The sequence below is a fragment of the Eublepharis macularius genome, chromosome 7 (assembly GCF_028583425.1).
Source record: "Eublepharis macularius isolate TG4126 chromosome 7, MPM_Emac_v1.0, whole genome shotgun sequence".
Lineage (NCBI taxonomy): Eukaryota > Metazoa > Chordata > Lepidosauria > Squamata > Eublepharidae > Eublepharis > Eublepharis macularius.
This window is the reverse complement of record NC_072796.1, coordinates 80508593-80521799: the sequence shown is the minus strand read 5'-3', so window position 1 is coordinate 80521799 and position 13207 is coordinate 80508593.

The following is a 13207-nucleotide window of genomic DNA, read 5'->3' as shown; positions in this document are numbered from 1 at the left end:
TCAAAGGACTTAGTGTTATGGACTAAAGAGGTGGAAATAATGCCTATGGTAGGCTCAGATCACAATCCAATTATGTGGAAGTTTGGGAAAAGAACTAAGAGGAAAGGATGGAGAATAAATGAGGACTTGTTGCAAGAGGGAGAAAACTTGGAGATGTTGAGAAGGGAAACTAAGTTCTTCATACAATACAACATGAATCGAGAAGTACCAACCAACAAGGTATGGGATACCTATAAGGCAGTAATTAGAGGCATACTAATGGACTTAAACGGAAGAGCCAGGAAAAAACAAGAGGAGAAGAGACAGGAGATTACAGAGAAAATAAAAGCCAAAGAAATACTACTAAAGAAAAGACCAGGGAAGAAGAAAGTTTACCAAGACATTAAAATTTTACAAGAACAGTTGACAGCAATGAATAATAAAGAACTGGAATGGAATCTGAAGAAAATGAATCAAAAGTCGTTTGAAGGAGCAAATAAACCTGGGAAATATTTGGCATGGCAATTGAAGAAGAGAAAGGAGAAGAAGACAATAAATAAAATATGTGAGGATAATAAAGTATATCTGGAACAGACTGCCATTAGTAGAGCCTTCTACAAATTTTATGCTAAATTGTATAATAAAAAAGAGGTGAATAAAGATTCAATAGCGACATATCTGGGGAAAATGAGGCTCCCAGTGATCTCGGAAGATTGGAGAAATAAATTGAATAGTGAAGTGACAGAGGAAGAGATAAGGAAGGCAATACAGTCAACAAATCTGGGTAAGGCGCCAGGGCCTGATGGACTCACAGCTAAATTTTATAAGGTAATGGTCAATGAACTGGTGTCATTCCTAAAAGAAGTGATCAATGGTGTTATGAGAGACCAAAGAATTCCAGATACTTGGAGTGAAGCTAATATATCATTGATCCCTAAAGAAGGACAGGACTTGACTAACGTCAAAAATTACAGACCTATTTCCTTACTTAACAATGACTATAAGATCTTTGCAAAGATCTTAGCGGAAAGAGTAAAGGGATGGCTATCCGAAGTTATTGGGGAAGAACAAGCTGGTTTTTTACTGAATAGACAAATCAGAGACAATTTAAGGACAGTTATAAATGCTATTGAATATTATGATAGGCGTTGTGATAAGGAGGTTGGGTTCTTCTTTGTGGACGCTGAAAAAGCATTTGACAATTTGAACTGGGATTTTATGTTCGCCACTATGGAACAGCTACAGTTGGGAGAAAGATTTATCAGAGCAGTAAAAGAAATCTACAGAGACCAGAGTGCAGCAATTGTGGTGAATGACGAGGTGACTAAGAAAATGACTATAGGCAAAGGTACAAGACAAGGTTGCCCATTGTCTCCACTGTTGTTTATAATGGTTTTGGAAATTTTGATGATACAGATCCGAGAAGATAATGCAATCCGTGGAATAAAGATAAAAGACTTTTCCTATAAGGTCAGAGCATTTGCAGACGATATAATGTTAATTGTGGAAGATCCAATTGAAAACATGCCAAGGGTAATAGAAAAAATCACAGAATTTGGAGATTTGGCAGGTTTTTTTGTAAACAAAAAGAAGTCAAAGATACTGTGTAAAAATATGACTAAACAAAAACAACAGCAACTTATGGAAATAACAGACTGTGAAGTAACAAATAAGGTGAAATATTTGGGAATTGAACTGACTGCAAAGAATATAGATCTATTCAAGAACAATTATGAGAAATTGTGGACTCAAATAGAGCGAGACTTGATTAAATGGAATAGATTAAATTTGTCATGGTTGGGAAGAATTGCAGCAGTCAAGATGAATGTGCTGCCAAGAGTGATGTTTTTGTTACAGACAATACCAGTTATTCGGGATTCCAAGCAGTTTGAGAAATGGCAGCACAAGTGGAAAGTACAAGAAGTGCCAACTATCGAGGACTGGATTCACAAATTGCTGTACATGGCAGAGATGGATAAACTGACAAGAAAACTAAGAGACCTTGATCCAGGACAGTTTAACACAGATTGGGAGAAGCTGAAACAATATTTGGTGAAAAAATGGGAGGTGGGAGGAGAACTGTGGCAGTTTGAAAATTATTGAAGAAAAACAAAAGAAGAGAGAAGTGACTATACCGGGGGGAGGAGAGTTAAAGAAGAATTACTAAGCAATTATTCTATTTGATTATTCTATACAGTATTAAGTAATAGTTATTATGTGATATATAAGAATAGAAATTAATTAATTAATTATGTTGCTGGCAGATAGGGGTGTAATTGAGAATTAACAGAATTAAAATTCATGAATACAAGAAGGGGGGGAATGAGAAGTAGCATATAGAATATAGGTTAAATTGATTGACTTATGCTGAAGGTATTTTTGGTTATAGCGATATTTAGAAATGTGCAGAACATGGGTCAAATTGATTGACTTATGTCGAATGTATATTGTGTTTATAGGTATATTTAGAAATGTGTAGAATATGAGTCAAAGTGATTGACTTTATGTTATAAAGATAAGAGATATAAGAGATATAAGAGGAAGTAAAGAGTAACATAGAGTATAAGTTAAATTGGTTGACTTATAAATGTATTCATCACTTATGAGTACTCAAGTTAGGTATAGGGAGGGATAAATTGCTTGTCCCATATTGATGACATTAGAATGAATAAGTTTGAGTACAGGATATTGAGAATATTACCAGTATTATTACTATTGAATAACATGCCAGGAATGTATTAGTAAGTTGATAAGTGAAGGGAAATTGACTTAGTACTGTGTTATAATAGACTAGCTTAGAAGAGTGTGAAAGTATATGTTTAATTGACAAAATAAGTTGAAATGAGTAGGGGAAGAATAGACAAAGGGTTGGAAAACTGTTGGAAGTCAACAAACGGGGGGGGAAAGGGAGGGGGTTAGAACTGGAATATTAAAGTAATTTGATTGTTATAAATGACAAAATATTTCTAATTCCAATAAAAATTTTTTTTAAAAAAACTACCTGTTCAGAGTCCCAATGACAGGAAAATTCTGAAGGAGCGCCCTGACCTTGTCTTGTGGCTTCTCCACCAGTTGGAGGGTTACACATGATTTGCAGAAATGAGTAATGTCCTTTCCCAACCCATGTATCACAATGGTCATGTGCACACCTTTTAAGAATTAAGCCAGAGATTTATTAAAAGAATGTAGGCCGGTAGTAGTAGTAAATCCAGTAAATTGCTGCAATTAAATGCAATGTTAACCCTAATTTCTCCTCTTGGTAAGTGAACTGAAAATATATTTTTTAAAATTTATTTGCAAAATTTATATGCCTTCTTTCTGTCCTATGAGTGCCACCAAGGCAGTCAACAGTTAACATAAAACATTATAGAAACAGACCAGTAAAGCCATTCATAAAATGATTAAAATACATATTAAAAGCTCATAAAACAGTAATTAAAACATAGGGCAGGAAGGAAAAATCTTTTTTTTTTTTTTTATAAATTTTTTTATTTTTCATAACTACAAAACACTACACCAGACTATCACAAGGAAAGGGAAGAGGGAAGGGACAAAGGGGAGTGGAAAAAGAAAAAGGGGGGGGAATGAACTACAAACACTAAACACTACACTTCAATGTTTCCCTTCATACTGTCATAATACAAAAATAGCTCCATAGAATAATGATGGAGTGGTTAATCATACAGAGAATAAACATTTCAAATTCTGATTAAACTTTCCTCCCCCTTCTGGGTCCCGGACGCAATTCTCTCTGTGCAACTGCTGTTGCAATGCTCTCCTCTTCCCCCCCCCCTCCGGCTCCTCCTTTTCTTCGTTCTTGGTGCAGCAGAATTCTGGGTTTTTATTCTCAAAATCCTTTAGTTGATCTTCTGATAATATCTTATAGGCCTGATCTTTATATCTGAACCATATTCCTTCCGGGAATAACCATTTGTACTTTATTCCATGGTCCCTCAGAAGAGCTGCAAACTTTTTATATTTAAAACGCCGTTTCCGGACTAGAAATGGAACGTCCTTCAAAATCTTGACTTTCAAACCCATAAAGTCCAAATCCGCATTGTATGAGTTATATAGGATGGTGTCCCGAATCTTTTTAGTTGAAAAGTCAATAATGATCTCACGAGGCAACTGTCGCTTTATTGCATATTTTGAAGAAGCCCGACGGACCTCCAAAATGGCGCTTTTAACCTCTTCTTTAGTCGTCCTCGCGGGTGTCGCCAGTAGTTCCGAGACCAAATCCCACAGATCCTCATTTTCCTCCTCTTTCACGTTTTGGAGACGCAAAATTGTCTGCGTTCGTTCCACTTGTAGCCCGATCAGTTGGTTCTCCACCAACTTCAACTCCTTTTTTGTAGCCTTCACAAGTGACGCACTTTCCAGAGCAGACTTTTCTGCCCCCCCCCGCTGCTACCTTAATGGTTTTCACCTCTCTTTCAATTGAGCCCACCCTTTGATCAGTTTCGTTCAGCTTGTCAACAAAGGGTTTTATAGCTTCCACCACCGCCCTGCGCACCAATTCTTCGAGCGACTCCCCTTTCTGCAAGGTGGCCGAGATTGACTTACCGAGAGCGGGACTTTGCTTCTTTGCTGCCATTTGGGGGGGGGGGGGCGCCAACAAAATTCTGGAACTCCACGAAGGGGAAGAGCGAGTCTTCTTCAGATCAACCTCTCCTTCACAAACGCTTGTAGAACAGAAGGGATTCGCTTGTTTACAGGCTTCCGCCTGTTTCTTTTACTTGCCGTTTCTCGTTGCCCGGCGGCACTCGAGGCGCCGCGCACATCTGCCGGCCTCCATAGGGACAAACGGGCAATTCCCTCCCCGCATTGATTTCGGGGAGTTCTTCCCGCCGCGTCCCGGACCCTGGCTCCCTCCCTGGGAGTCCTGGGGGCTAATCCTTGCAGATCAGCCGCCCGGTCAGGGTGCCCGGTCGTTTCCTCCCGGACCAGCCGAGAGGAGCGTCCGGCATGGCTGAGAAAACGAAACCGACTCCAGGAAGGAAAAATCTTTGAGTGATTGCCAGACAAAACAAGAGTCTTTATCTGCTTGTGAAAGACAGTGACAGCGGGACAGAGTTCCTCCATTTTGTTGCCATAGCCAAAAAGGCCCTTTCTTGGGTTGCCACCCACCTAATCTCAGAAAGTGGGGGCACACAAAGAAGCAAAATGATTAGATAGATTTGCATGGGAGTAGGCTGTCCTTCAGGAGGTACATAAGTCACCCGTGGTTGTAATTTTGAAAAGAAACATCCATACAATGTTTTATTAATAGTATTTTTCTTTATTCCGTGCTTTATTTTGAGAAATTTTGAAACAAAATATTACTACTACTAACAACAACAATAACAACAACATTCATTTTATATACCGCCCTTCAGGGCAACTTAACACTCACTCAGAGTGGTTTACAAATTATGTTATTTTTATCCCCACAACAATCTCCCTGAGAATTAGGTGGGGCTGAGAGAGCTCTGGGAAGCTTTGGCTAACTGAAGGTCACCCAGCTGGCTTCAAGTGGAGGAGTGGGGAATCAAACTCGGTTTTCCAGATTAGAGTCCCAGCACTCTTAACAACTACACCAAACTGGCTCTCTAAACCATAATGTGAGCATATTTAAATAACTAATTGCCTTGACTGAATTGTAGGGATACCAAAGATAAATTTTTGAGCCCAACAATTAAGTGAACTCTACTACTGAAAGATTATTTTGCAAGATTAAAATATTGGGTTTAGGCATTAGAAGGTTTTCTTTCAAATATTAATCAGCATTGAACAAAGGCTGTGATTCCACAGCCAGAAATAAAGGTATAGTTTTAAATGCATGAAACCAGTAATTAATGAAGTTCCTTTGTATTATTGTGGCATGATGATACCATTTCTATTGGACAGAAGAGGCTACGCTTACTTTGAAGACATGTCTTGCACAATCTACAAGTGGAGACATGCAACACTTTTTTAGGAGAATCTGAAATACATTTTCTAATAAGCTTTCTAATAAACTTTGAAGCTACCATTTTAGAATCTAGTCCCTAACTTTCTGAATGATAGCAGCTACAAAAAGATCTTAAATGTCATCAATGACAGTTTGAAAAGGAAGTGAGGTAGAGACAGAGGGAAGAACCTTTAACACAAGAAGCATTCAGATGCTGATGCCGTGTGCTTTGTTAGGGAGTTTTAGGCTCAGAGATAAGAGCCTGTCAGTACTGCCATTTCAGTGCCTTTATATATTTAACCATAATATTAAAAAAGACAGAGGTCTGATGTTTGTCTTGTGCTCATTCAGCATACTTCTGTCTCTACAGACTCTATAGGCAGAGGAAATAAACCTTTAAATACCATTGCTACGAGGCACCTTAAGAGGAACTCCTTGTCATTTGTACTGCCCTTGTGTTCCTTCAAGGGCAATTTTAGGCCACTGTCTGAAACAGGATGCTGGAACACTGTTTAATCCAACAGGGCTTTTGTTATAAACCTGATGAATTGCAGATGTTGCATGCATCACCAAGGACACAACATCAAGACTAGATTGTGCAGATGTTGTGGAGAGGATAAATTGCCTTGAAACACGTTAATTACTAGAAAGAATAAGCCCTTTCTGGCATTTTGGTTACAAACATACCGTAAGAACACAAAAGTACAATGGGAAGAGCTCCATTTGTTTATTCATGTTTGCCCCATTAATATATAAAAGAGGCAGTAAGGAAGTCTAGTTTTTATAAATCAGTAGATTTATAAAAGTTTACCTTGTTAAATTTTGCAGCTTCATGCACTTTTCCCTCCAGCTTGACTCATTTCTGGTTTTTGAAATAGGCTAGAAGAGAAGTGCCTTTAATGACAGAGTATGGATAGGTAAGGAAAGGGAGGGGCAGAGTTCACCTGTCCTTACCTGCACACATCTTTTTGTTGTTAAAATTAGATTCCCTCTTTTTTAATACACAAATTGTATAGAAACATGGAACAACAAATGTGGCTGCCCCACCATATCTTGTTTGGCTGCAGGATTGGTTTGCAACAGGGGTATAGTCCTTGTCCTTAAAAACTCCTGCAATCATAGAAGGGTCCAAATATTATCTAGTGATATCCTTGCTCATGAGACCCCGCCACAATCCCCTCTTTACTGTGAGATTGCCTTTTTAAGCCAGCAACTTTTGAAGGGAAGTTCTTCTGAAAGGAAACAAGTTGTCATTTTAAAAATGACAGTTTTAAAAATACAAAAATGTCTTCAGACATCTTTGGAGCCCATGACAGATCTATCTATACAATAATAAAGAGCCAAAAGCAAGGATCGGGTTCTCCCAGAAAGTGTCTGTGTAGAAAGGAACATTACTTTTCCAACAACCGAAGAAACCTGTTTTTAGATTAGACCAACATACTCTCTTACAGGTTTTTTGTTTTAAAATCATGTTATGGCATGATACTGTCAAACAGAGACTCTGCAAAAGAGGCCTGTCTCTTCTTGCACAAAGTAAAAGATTCTGAGAATTATTGAAAGAAAGCAGGAGGTGTTGACATTACGTATATCATTAGCTGAAGCTGTAACCATGTGTCATTTGAACAATGGGTGGAGCTTGTAATTTTCCTAACAATATCAGATTATTAGCAATGAACAAAAATAATGTGTGTAATGGTTTGAAATAATAAAGCTGTTTGGTGATTATCCAAATGGCTTTGTCTTCATTAATATTGAGGAAAGAGAGAAGAAAGCTGATCTCACAAAGCTATGTATGTTAATTATAATTTTAAATACATAAAACAGATCACTATCCTAGTTAATGTTATTACTATTAACTACTAATTGGTGTAAAAAAATTAAGTAAAGGTAACACAACCACACATTGACTATGTATTTGCATATGAAATTCCCACTTGTAAAATAATCACAACTCAAAAAGTCAACAATACATTTGATACTACAAAATATTTCAGATAAAAATCTGTATATTTATAGCCAGTGCAGTGTGCTGAATAGTTTATTGGATCTGATCGTGGGTTAACTTCAAAACCACACTCTGTCATGAGCCTCACTGGGAGATATTGGACCAACTGGATCTCTCAGACTAATTTACCTCATAGGTTTGTTATGAGGAGAAAAAAAAGCTGACCCTATGTACATTGCTGTGAACTCCTTTGAGAGAGTAATTATAAATAATTATAAATAATGCTATCTTGGTGTTAGTTCTAAAACCTACTTAACTGGTCACTCACCAAGCCAAACCCAGAGTACTACCCTTTGATAATATCCCTGTTTCTTCAATTCTAGTTAGATAGTTTCTTAAGCCCCTGCTGAATCACCATATATGCCTTACGATGTGTGCTCAACTTGGTACATCACAAAATACCAGTTTACATTTAAATTAATTATAATTAATATACAGTATGAACTTTAGAACTGACTGAGTTGGAGATGATACATGTTGTGTACTTTTGTGATGCTCAGTAACCTCCTGTACAGAGGCAGCTGCTGGTACCCTCTAATCTGCATAGATATTGCATGAGCATACCCACATAAATTTAAAATCTGATTCCTTGCTTGGAGTACAGGCTTGCTTTTGGGGGAGTAGGTAGGTTGTTATACAGTTTCAATCACTTTTATGGCCATAAGCCATATGGTAACTGTTTATTATTGCTAGTCTGCCCAGCAGATTAGAGGATATGTATGATCGGTATTGGTGGTATACAGTGTAATTCTAAAAAAACACTTTCAATAGAGTAAACCCTGTTAGATAGATCTGAGTAGTATTCTAAGTAGACCTGCTTAGGGTTACTCTCTTAGTTTGTTCAGTTTATAACTAACAGATAACTGTTGTAACCTCAAAGGTATATCAGGAGCAAACCTTGAACTGAAGTAGTGGCTAGCAAGACCCAAATCGAACTGGAAATGGCAAGTGTAACTGATCTTACTAAGAATTCTTATGAAAAATTCTAGCACTTCCTAGATCCAAACTATGTTAACATAACATGTAGTTGTTATTCTTAATCAGTTCAGTGTCCGCACTGCTACATAGGCACTCTGCCAACAGGGAGGGCTGCACGTGCACTAAATGCTTGCATATGCAACCTCCACATGTAGGAAATAACTCCCCCTGGGTCATTTTGAGTTAGGAAATGTGAAGAGGCAGCAGGATTTCCTCCACTTCCACACCACAGACTTGATCTGAATTGGGGTCCTGCAGCACTTTTGAATTGAATTTCCACGGGGAATTCACAGCTGTGCATCCTATTGCAAGTCCATGTGTAACATGTAGTTTTGCCCTTAGAACAGCAAGCCTAGAAGGGTAATACACTACTTTGCTGTGAAAAACTAAATAAAGCCCTTTATGCCCTTTCTCCCTTGCTTCCTTTAATGCATGAACCCAAAACATAGGATGTTCATGAGTGGACCTGCTCAGAGCTAAGATATTAGGGGATTCAACTATTTACTGTAGTTGTTGCCTGTTTGCTGTCTGTAAACCCTTTCTTCAATAGCTCCTATCCTTCCCTCATACAAGTCTTGTTCATAGAGATCTGGAGTAGCTGGGTCAATGGATCTGGAGGCCAATAAAACAATTTTTTTAAAAATGAAAGTTGAAACAAACAGGTGACCTGCAGATAGTTTGTTTTTAAAGCATATCCTTTTCGCTCAACAATATCTGATTTCTTCATTATAACTGTGACAGAAGAAAAAGGAAACCAATTTGTGCTCCTCATGCCAACTAACCCATGAGTCATGGCTTCTTAGCCAAGCAGGTGTGACATCTAATACCAAAAAAAAAAGTATTTGCACCACCCTCCCTGGAAGCAATTCTTTACCCACAGGAGGAGCATCTAAATTAACTTGTAGACTCAATACCAAGCCCTTTTTAATTGGCAGGTGACTGTGTGAAAATGCTGACTGAATGCTATTCACAAGTACAGGCTCTTTAGAAGAACATACCTGTGGGTGTGACGTTTCTGAGAGAAAAAAACCCTCCCCTTCCCTACTAGTTAGGGTTGACGGAAAACAATGCTTTGATATTTTATGGTCCTTTGATTGTTGCCCACAGAATACAGTAATAATATGAGCTACAGATGCTGGAACAAGCTCTGAGAGTGTAAGTGACTGAAACTTTGATGTCATCAGAGGTAGATTCAGATGACAGTGTTGCAAGGTGTTGACGCTTAACAATTTTACTATGTGCTGAATTCCTGCAGGATGGGCATGCTATCTCTTGCTGAAACAGCACCAAAAAGTGGATGCCAGCTGCATCTATACAGGGCCCAAGTCATCTGGTTTGAGAACTATAATAATGCAGTTGCTAAAAAAGGGAGAGTCAGCTAGGAAATCTCTGTTTCAAATCTTTGTAGAGCCACAGACTTTTGACACAAACTTTTCAAACAGCCCTCTGCATTAAGATAGGGATAATAATATTTGTCTTATAAGACTATTGTAAGGGTGCCTGTGAAACCCTTTGAACACTTGAAATATAAATAAGGGGAGGAGGTATAAATCTTGTAAAAAAAAGTACTTTTCAATTCGAATCTAATTGGAGTGCATTGTGTTGCTTCACCCTCAGAATATAACTTTGTCAAATGATGGATAATTAATGAAGAAGACTGACAACATTTCAATTGTGACAGTTTTGTGAAACATTAAATGCAGCAGGGGTGCCAGACATGGATGAGGAACGAGGAAAAAGCAGTTGGCAGCATGGTAACCAAGAGAGATACAGGCCAGGTGAGATAAGGAAGCCACATCAGATAAAGTAATAGAATTATCTCAGTGATATCCATTTATGAGTTATTATTGAAAATTATCATATGCCACGAGTATTTGATCAGAGACTAAAACAAAGTTTTTCAGGATACTGAAAATCACAGACTTTTGGAGGATACTTTCAAAAATTTCAACTCTATCCTATGACAAACGTTTGCTGTGATAATTTTAACAAATGCATTTAATTATTAGGAGGAAGATCCAAGAGATAACTCAGTTTTGACCTAAATGCCAGTCTCACTGTATCCACCACTAAAACCACACCCATGTAATGAGAAAGCAGGAAGAGACTTAACTTTTGTGCTTCAACAGAGTTTAACCATTTTTCTTCTCAAGTGACTATTAGATACAGAATAATACAAAAGAAATGTAAAATGGACAGCATGCAAGCTACTTCTGCAGCTAGTTCCTTTCTCTTGTCAAAAGAAAAGCATCAAACAACTGCTTTCCTTTCCGTGAATATGTTGACTCCCTGCCCATAGTCCATCTGCCATCAATTTCCCATGAATATGCCACTGCCGTGTGTATATGTCACCCTAAGTGCTTGTTTTTTGACTCAGCAAGTTGTAGGTTATAAGTGGAGTATGATTCTTAGTTTCTTACACCTTATTTTTTTGCCAGTTGAAATCAACCAGAATTGAACTTTGAAATGGGTTTACATTCCTTAATTTCATCTCATTGTGCTAGTTTGGCCAAGTTATGTGTTGATGAAAACAGACCAGACTGCTTCAATCCCTGTTCTCTTTAATTTTTTGAGCCACTTACTGACTCCCCCACCCTCTTAATTTGGGAGAGGGAGGTGAAAAATCATCCCCACAGGTAGAAATCCTTTTGCCTGTGGAAATGTTCAGCTGGAGCCAAGCCATTGTTTTGCTCTGGTCCGATGTGGCACTTGTAATGATAGGGCTCAAGAATAATGCCATCTTATACGTAGGAAAACATTCCAGGCCTCCAATCTGTTTCCACTGAAAATAAAAACAAGATCCTACTTACTTCAAAAGGAGACCTTTGAATTTCAATAACTGACCCTCTACCAACTCATTCTAAAGAATAGCTTAACTTTTCTGTATAAAAAGCAAATGGTGAAATTTCTACAGAATAAAAGAGCATCATTGCATAGTGAAGGTAAAATACTGGGTCCATTATAATTCTCTCTTTTGTAATCTGCTCCCTAGACTCTAAGCTTACAGAAAAAAAATTAATGGCAAGCACTGACAGGTCTACATAGTTAGGATTAACTACTGCAGGAAAAGCAGGAGGTATTAGTTGCTCTGCTCTAAGGAGGAGCTTTGATGAAACAGTGTGCCAGTAGGCAGATCCTGAAGTTAATAGTCTTGAAAAATGCCTCGGTAAACCTACAGAGTGCCATATATGTGGTGTGTTGGCTTCTTTGCACACCTATGTGTCTACTTTCATATGCTTTACACATTCTGGAAACACACAGAGGGATTTTCTTCTGGATTGTAGATTTGTCTTTTCTTTTGTAAAGAATAGTAAATTCCAGTATTTGTAATTTTTGCTCATCAGTCAATAGTTTGCCACATTAAAACATTTCAGTTGACTGCTGCACAGAAAATTTTCCTTTTGAACTTCTATTTCTTAACTGGTGTCCTATGCACAATTTTTATGTTTCCACAAAGAATGCAGCTGGTGCAATGAGGTACGCGTTTCCATTAAAGCTAGCTGTTACTGGTGACGGGTTTGGGTACTGTAATGGAGTCCTTTCCTTGCTGAGCAATAAGAGCAAGGAGAAGGTAAACTGAATGCTGGAAGGAGATCCTTTATTAACCACTGATGGAAGGGTGCTTACTCCCTTCTTTTAGAGGATAGTACAAATAGATTGAGGAGGGGAAATGTGATTATACTTTGCCTCATTAAGAAACCAACAAATCTTAGCTAATTCATGTAACTTGATAAGTAAATGTCACTGATAATGTACCAAAGGAAGATTCTACTTAGAGAGTATGCACTGTCAAACCTCATATAATATGCTATTCAACTTTCTGTGATCAGTGATAAAAAAAAATGTATGTAATTCCAAATGTATTTTTAAGGAATGAAGTAAATATTTGGTAAGTATGTCACACAACTATTTCCACAGAGGTGAATAAAATGCTTAAAATGGTGCTTAAAATGTGGGTAATTTGCATACATCTTCATGATAGTGTTGAAAAGGCTCAAGTGGGCTTCCCATTTACCTTCCTAGGGTAGAGAATTACCACCTCCAGCCCCAATTCCCCACCACTGAGGAATTAAGGAATGAGAGAAAAAATGACCTCCAAATAGTGACCCTCTAGGAATTTCCCTTAGTCTGTGTAATAAAGGCAATATTGACTAGAGTTGGTTCTCACCCAGAAGTGACATCACATCCTTCTCAAACTCCACCCTCCCCAGGCATTTCCTTCCAAATTTCCCATCTTTCACTGAGGCAGTGTTGGGAACCCATGGATCAAGATGTGCTTCCAGTGCATAGACACTCACTGTAGTCCACACATACCC